Source organism: Cupressus sempervirens, chromosome 5 (genome assembly GCF_028749045.1).
Source record: "Cupressus sempervirens isolate cs-2001-9-10 chromosome 5, ASM2874904v1, whole genome shotgun sequence".
Classification (NCBI taxonomy): Eukaryota; Viridiplantae; Streptophyta; class Pinopsida; order Cupressales; family Cupressaceae; genus Cupressus; species Cupressus sempervirens.
The window spans coordinates 557,021,345-557,029,382 of record NC_143122.1 but is presented as its reverse complement, the minus strand read 5'-3'; positions in this window follow the sequence as shown (position 1 = coordinate 557,029,382).

Genomic DNA, 8,038 nt, shown 5'->3' with positions numbered 1-8,038 from the left:
ACAATCTTCCAAATTTGAATCCAACTTCGCATACAACTTCATATTTAGATTTGTTAGATTGTTGCCTATAAATTTCAACTAAAGTTTTATTAAATATGGATACAGTGGATACCACTCCTTTATCAAAGATGATAATGCAAATAATGGATGAATTGGATGCAATCACTAGCCTCAAGCTTCAATTCTCTATAGTATGGTACATAAGGTCCCTAAAACTTGTTTGTTTGTATTTTTTGAACTTTCTCATTCTCAGTGTTATTGTGTAGTAATAAAAGCCTATGCCTCTACTATAGCCATATTGTCATTTGACGAGACCTATTACCTATTAACCCCTCATTGCCTTATCAAAGAAAAGGCCAGATGTTTACTTGATGGGTAAGATTTAGAATCAAGGCAAAGATAGTTATAAAACAAATATGAAAGATGTGAAGTAGAAGGGCAGAGAACAATTTCAATTGTTGGGTAGGAATTGTTGGAAATTTTACATTAATTAGCTAGATTAGGTTTTCATTGATGGGAAGTTGCTTCCCGTAAGTCAGTTATGTAACAAAAAATGGTTTTATAAAGCCATTGATATGCTTTGTATCAAGGTGTCTAGTTCTAAATAATATATCTATTAGGTGTCGAGTTGTGTAGTAGAAAGGCGTGCTCAGGCTTGTAAGGTTGGTCAAGTGTCAAGTTGAATAAGCTATTCTCTAGTACCGAGTAAAGCAGAGTAGGTTGTCAGGTGCCGAGTTGCCCTGTTGTCTTAAAGTGAATTTAATGCCGCATGTGTTTTCTTAAGTGCATCTATAATGACATGACTTCTAAAGTACATTTTGTATGTTCCAAATCTTTTATTCCTTAACGATATTCAATTTTGAAGTCCTATTTTTAGATTGCCTCATGCGAATAAATCTGAGTCATTAAGGAGTATCGTCTTTAGTACCATTTCCAGGCATGATAAGGACAATATTGGTGACAGTCTACATGGCAAATGACAAGTTGCACTATGATTATTTATTGAAGTTGCCTATATGTATCTTTCATTGCACACTTTCGCAAACATCCTGCATATGCTTAATTAGGCAAATTTATTTTGTGAGTTGAGATTGTGCTTCAAGATGAATTCTGGGTGGGATATTGCTTTGGATTGCAAAATGTGTCATCAACAACATCGTCTCATCATGCCAAAAAAAAAAATCGCATTTGGTTGCCGCCAGCATTAGAGGAATCTATGTTACCCAGTCATGTTACGGATGAGGTGATGAACCAAATGTTCATAATGCATTCACAAACGATCACAACAGCCATCTGGCATATCATTGGTGAAGAGCTTCTATGTCCATTGGCACATGTGTTTTTCTATCCTTCTCAGGTCATATCTATATTTCTATCCAATGCCATGGATTTTTTGCAATCTCCGGATAGGCTTCAAGCCTTGGCCCGAAAGGTAATCTTGCCACATTTCCTAGTGGATAATAAATTGACTATGGCTATGCAAAAGTATGATTTGTGGAATGATATGGCTTTAGTTGGTAGTCTATTTTCACATTCTCAACTTCTGCAAAAACATGAATTTTATGTTGTTTTTGAGGCTATGAAGAAATCTATAGATACTTGCAGTTTTATTTATTTGAAGCATACTCTGCCATTTGATCCAAGATTAATGGGTGTGCAATTGGTGGAAAGAATTAAGTTAGTGGGTTTGGTCATGATTGTATTGCAAAAGGATTCTAATGTTTCAAAATCCATACAACCGAATGCACCGTCAGAAAATTTACAACCAATTGAATAGAGTTTTTGGGATTCAATTGGTGCAATTAACTCTGATTGGCTTGTAGATAGTTCAGAATTTTGATTTCACTTGGGAATTCTTTTAGCTGGATTTGGATTTTCTAGTCGTCGTCTGGTACTTGTTTGGGCAAGATTGAAAGATAGTGTTTCTAAAGGTCCCTTTCAAGTTATGTCACCATCAACTAGTGGTATCTCTTGTATGTTGCAGCTTTATGTCTAAGTACTTCATGCCAAAGCTATTGTATCTGAATTTCATAGAAGTTTAGATTTGGTTATCTTCAGGGGTATATAGTTGGGTGATAACCCTTTGTAATTGCTTGCTCATAATATATAAATATATGTAAACATTGGGGATGATGCTAGGTTTTCTTCACTGATTCTTTCCCAGTTGACCTCTTTGAATTAGATTAATAAATATTATAGTGGCTAGCCACTTTTGCCTAAAAAAAAAAGACAATATTTCTTTCTCTTGTTTTTCATTTGGTATCAAAACTAGCAATACATGATGTGGCAATGATAGGGTTTTAAAGGAGGCTATTCACTAGTAAGAGACGATACTCCATGAATGTTGTGTTCCACGGGTGACTTAACAATGTGCTAAGTTTTTTTTTTCCAGAATGCCAAAATTGTGAAGTGATAGCATGATTGTGTTGTTTTAGAATGAAATATCAAATAGAATGTTGCGAGAGACGCCAACTCAAGGAATGTGGTTATTGGGATTTGCAATCTACACTAGAGTGTAGACATTTTTGAGGAAAAAGATCATCCTGTTAAATTTTTTGATTTGAAACCACATTGATAAATTCAAGCACCTAGAAAATATGAAAAATAGTGATGGCGATTTGATATGTGTTTGATGACGTGCTTAATGTTCATGTGATATTTTCTTAACGTTTCAAATTGCTTCCAACTTAGTGTTTCCAAGTGATTATGACACTGATAAATTTCATCTACAAGTTCAGATAGTGTAGTGCAGTGGAAGACATGGATTTCTTCCTGCAAAAACATTTCTCCATTTTTTGATCCTGTGACCCAGTGTTGAAGGGGAGAGGAAAATGGTGGATTGAAATCATTTGAGAAGCCAACGTGCAGTGACCACTAGCCTTGAGGACTACCATTAAAAACTAATGGTGGTATGTTTTTTTTAATTTGTCATTTTGGGATCGAAAGAGGCATCTCTCATGCTAGTTGTGCACTAAGAAGAAATATCAAGAGGAAAGGCAATCATTGTTTAGATGCAGATAGAATGATGTAGAGTTAAGAAAAGATGTGATCAATTTGTTGGTTGCATTTCACGGAAAGAGCAAAATGTCAACCAATTGATAGCTTAATTAATAAAATATTGGAGAGAAGATTTTGGGCTAAGTTACCGATTCAGGTTCGAGGATGGGTTCATGGGTTCTGGCAAATTTTATTTTTCCCATTTCAATTTGTGGGTGGGTTCATGTGTGTGTGTGTGTAAGGTTTTAGGCTAAGTTGTCGATTCAGGTTTGAGGATGGATTCAAGTTTGAGTTCAGGTTTGTGGGTTCATGCATTTTTTTTCCCATTTGAGTTCGTGGGTTTGGACAATTTTCCCATTTGGTTTCATGGGTGGGTTTGTCGTGCATAATTGCAAAACTTAGTCATTTCATAGTATGAATGTATGTTTCTTGATCATTGATCAATGCCAAATGTCAAAGATATATATTAAATACCCGCTTATTAATCTATGTTCATGATTGTATAGAAATTCATACATTGAATTACTAAATTTCAAAATGAAATTTCAAAACATAGTTCACCAAATAATAAAGTTTGAAACATAATGAATGCCAAGTGTTTAATAGTTTATCAATGATCATAGTATCAAATGCCCTTCAAAGATCAAATGGGTCATCAAACAATGAGGGATCAATGGCTTCATCCCCGGCTACAATTATATCTAGATCCTCATTATTCGAACAAACAATCTCTACAACCTTCTCTTAAAACTCGCAAAATGGGCACACCAAATGAGAGAGCAAATGAGAGATTAGATAAGTGAAATGTTTTTTCTTAGGCTCCTTTTAGGGTTACATAAAAAAAAAGTTAAAAAATATTATTTTAAGTTGTTTTATTTTATTTTTTAGACCCTATTATTGTGGGGCCTCTTGGTTTCGCCCAAATTCATGCCAACAAAGACTTGGATGGAGCCATAGTCTGAAATTCAAACTCTGCCTGGACACATAGTGAACCTGGACATGAACTTGGACCCAAATCCAGGTTACAAGGTGCAAACCCGACTTTGTAGGTTTTAGGCATACACAATAATTGTTGGTTAATGAGCAATTCCTAGTTAGAAAGAAGTTGAATTGAAAACTTCATGACAAATGCACAAAAGGTATGTGAAAAAAAAAATGCACTCTTGATAGGTTCATATGGAATGATTGGTATTGTCTTTTACTATTCTGTCAACTATTTGTGGACTGATCAAAGACTGACTATTTGAATGGTGAATATAATTCATGTAAAGGGAAACAGAGGTTTTGAGGTTTCTCATGCCAAGCAGTTGAGTTTGCATCCCCATCTCCCTATTTCATGTGTTTGTTTGCCTTTACCTTAGAACTTATTATCGTGTATTCAATTTTGGTTCTCAATGTTTCTTTTACCTCGTGCTTACATTCATTGTTGAAAGTAGAGTATGGCTACATCTATGTTATTAATTGTTTATGTCTTTAAGGCTATTTTAGCTACACATGAGGAATATGTTGGAAATACAATAGGGAAAGTAAAGTTTGAGTGGGGGGAGTGAATATAATGTCCCCACTAACAGTGTTAGTTAGGGATAAATGATACCTGTAAAATAAATGTTAGAATCACAATAATAATAAAACTAACTATATTATTATACCCTCTAAGTTAACCCCAATCTTAAAGATGTCTACAGATCGAGCTTCTTAGCTCATAGCTACCTCGTCATCATCTCAAGAGCGCACCCCTTAAGATTCTTCTTGGACGAGCATCTTCTATCCAAGGCCAATGACATATGCATATGTTTGACAATATCATAATATTTGGTACATCGATTATCGGCCATGGCAGACAATGGAGATCTTAATATCTCCATGCTCCATGCTTTGATATCAATTCTTGGTCATGGCAGACAATGTAGATCTTAATATCTCACACGCTCCATGCTTTGAGCTCACATTGATTCTTGGTCAAGGCAAACAATGGAGATCTTAATATCTCCATTCTCCATGCTTTAAGTCTCATTAATATCCATGGTGTTAAACCCATGAGCTAGCACAATATTATCCACAAGTATGATTCATAAATATAAATAAATACATAAACATAATTAAACAAATATAATCCATAAACATACCTTTCTTACCTTCTTCTTTTCCAAGAGTCATAACCTTTTATAATACAAATCCTTTGAAAAGTCACAACACTTCATAATTATAATCCTTTCGAAAAGTCACAACACTTCATAACTAAAATCCTTTGGAAAAATCCGAATACTTTATAATCACAATATTTTTGAAGAGTCACAACTATTCATAATTATGACCCTTTCAAAGGTTCACATCCTTTCAATATCTTTCATACCTTTTCAAAAAGTCACTTCCTTATTTTCTTCATGATATTACTTTCCTCTTCTATTTTTCCTTTTTGAACTCCTCTCTTCTCCGCTTCCTTTTTTTCCCCTCTAAAATAAACTCTCCTCTCTTTTATATCGTAATTTTAAGGAGTCATGTCTATTTGTTAAATATCTCTTGAATTTTCATTAGATTTAGTTAATTTATATTATTCTATGCCATATTATTTATTTACTTACTTATTTTTGTTAATTATTATTTATTATGAAATTCTATTTAGAAGTTAACATACTTTCTACAATATTATCTCTTGTATTTAATTTTATTTCTTTATTTACTTTTTGAAAATTTATTATTTATTATTTATTTAAAATATCATACTAAATATTATTTTATTAATAATATAGCTTAAATAATTTTTATTTCCTAGTTTTATAAATATAACTTTATTATCATTATTTATTTAATAACATTTTCTTATCTAATTATTATTAAAATTCTATCTTAAAATGAGGATATGATAGTGAATCAGCCCTTCAACTATTTAACCCTTAAAAAAATTCACCACATATCTATCTCACAATTTGCATGTAAACTGAAATAGTTATCTAAACATATTCATCCATAGCATGAAAGCAAATAATATTCAACACATATATGACACAAGATATTTGGTTACCCAAAAACCCTCCAATAAGAAGATATAATTGAGGTGGGGATGGCATCCACAAATCTTCATTACTGCAATAATAAAGTGTATCCAATGAAGGCTACAATGTTTGATCATAAATTATGATCTACCCTATGAAAGACCTACTATGTTAAAGGCTTACAAGATTGTTAGATCTTACCCTGTTAAAGGATTTCAGCACCCTGTTAGAAGTGTGTTTGATTAAATGACTTTAACTTACAATGAAGTAAGCACCATGCTAAAGGATTTACAATAGCCTATTAAGACTAGTATGTTAAGAGATTTAATAGATTCACCTGTTAGAATGTTTTAGCAATGATCCTGTGGTTAGCACTTTGTTGCTAGATAATAGATCACCTCTTTCCTGATGTGTACTTGATCCTCTTTGATCAAATGTATCACTTCTATCCTCTAATCCCTTTCCTCTATTATGCTCTAACTAATTTTGCAGTGTATCTCAATTCACAAGTCCTTAGCCACCATGAATGCTTTGTTTGTGCATGCAAACTTCTCTCTTCACTCCTTCCTCTCTCTTTTTCTTTTAGGGTGTATCCTCCTTATGAAGACTTAGGTAAATTAGGGTTAGGTATGAATCAATGATTTTGATTCACCCATTTTGTTGCTTAAAACATCTCTTCAACTGATTGGTTACAAGGCACAAGACAACTAATCACTAGTTGCTTACAAGGCACAATTGACAACTTTTGACACAAATCCCCTAAAACACAAACTAGGACTAGGGGAGACTCAAGGATGGATACCTAGTCTATTTATGCCTTAAAAAAGGTGGGATGATGGATGAATACATATTATGCAACTTCCTTCCAATGGTTGCTTCACAGTCCCTACCTTAGGCTTATAGCCCTTCAATATTGTAAAACAAGTTTAAAATGAGAAAAATCCACACAACCCCTGAAGTAAATCATGGATTTGGATACCATTTTGGGTCTTACAAAACATACCTAAGCACCAAGACTTGGAAGTGAAATCAAATAAGGTGTTCATCCAATGCCGAGTGGGTGGGCAGAACCATTGAGAATTTTTCTATTTCTTCTAACACATGCCAGACATGCATGGGGTTGGACAATTAGCCTTATTAGGCCTCCATTTACAAAGGAAGTACACTTTTCCTTTGAAAAAAACCCCAACTTAAAAATTGGAAAGTGAAGGGGCACACATATGAAGGTTAAAAACAAGATTTCAAGTTTTGATGATTCCTTTGTATCAAGTTATGGGAGTTGTTGTTCAATACTGTGGGCATGCACATGGGTCTTGCATGATCAAGACATTAATTTCCTTCCTACCTCTGCATGTTATCATCTAAAACCAAATGAATCTTAAAATACAAGGTCAATACTTAGATTTCACTAGAGCCCATTAAATTTTCATGGTGAAATCCCAAGATATGACTAATTTTGTATGAAACCCCAGGTCTAGGCAATAAACTATGACAATATTTACAAAATTATAGATATCTAGAGTTAGAAATTGATTTAGAACCACAAAAAAAATTAATTGGAAACATAGTTCATCCAAGAATCCAAAAATGTGACTCAATCACCCTGGCTTGTCTGTACATGTCCATACAACCTATTACAACATCATATTTGTAGGAAAATAATTATATTTTTATTGATTTAAAGCAAAATTACACATTATGTTTCTACCACCTACCTAAAAGGGCAATGTAGGCATCCCCAATAGTCATAACAACCTTTCAAACCATATTTGGTTGTTGGGGAGTGAAAATACAAATTTTGCAACTTTTTTCTAAAAGTTGTTTGACAACTTTTTAGCAAGTTTGCAAGAATTGTGCAAGTTTGCAAGAATTGATCAAATCATGATCAAGACTTAACTAAATGATCCAACATGGATCAAAAAAATTCAAAAATAAAGAAATAAGGAAATATACTAAAATCTAAGGTTATTTGACACCTTTGACCAACAGTTGACCAAGGGCTTATAATGTGCCAATCTTGGAACTAGGTCCTCCAATTGGGTCCAAAT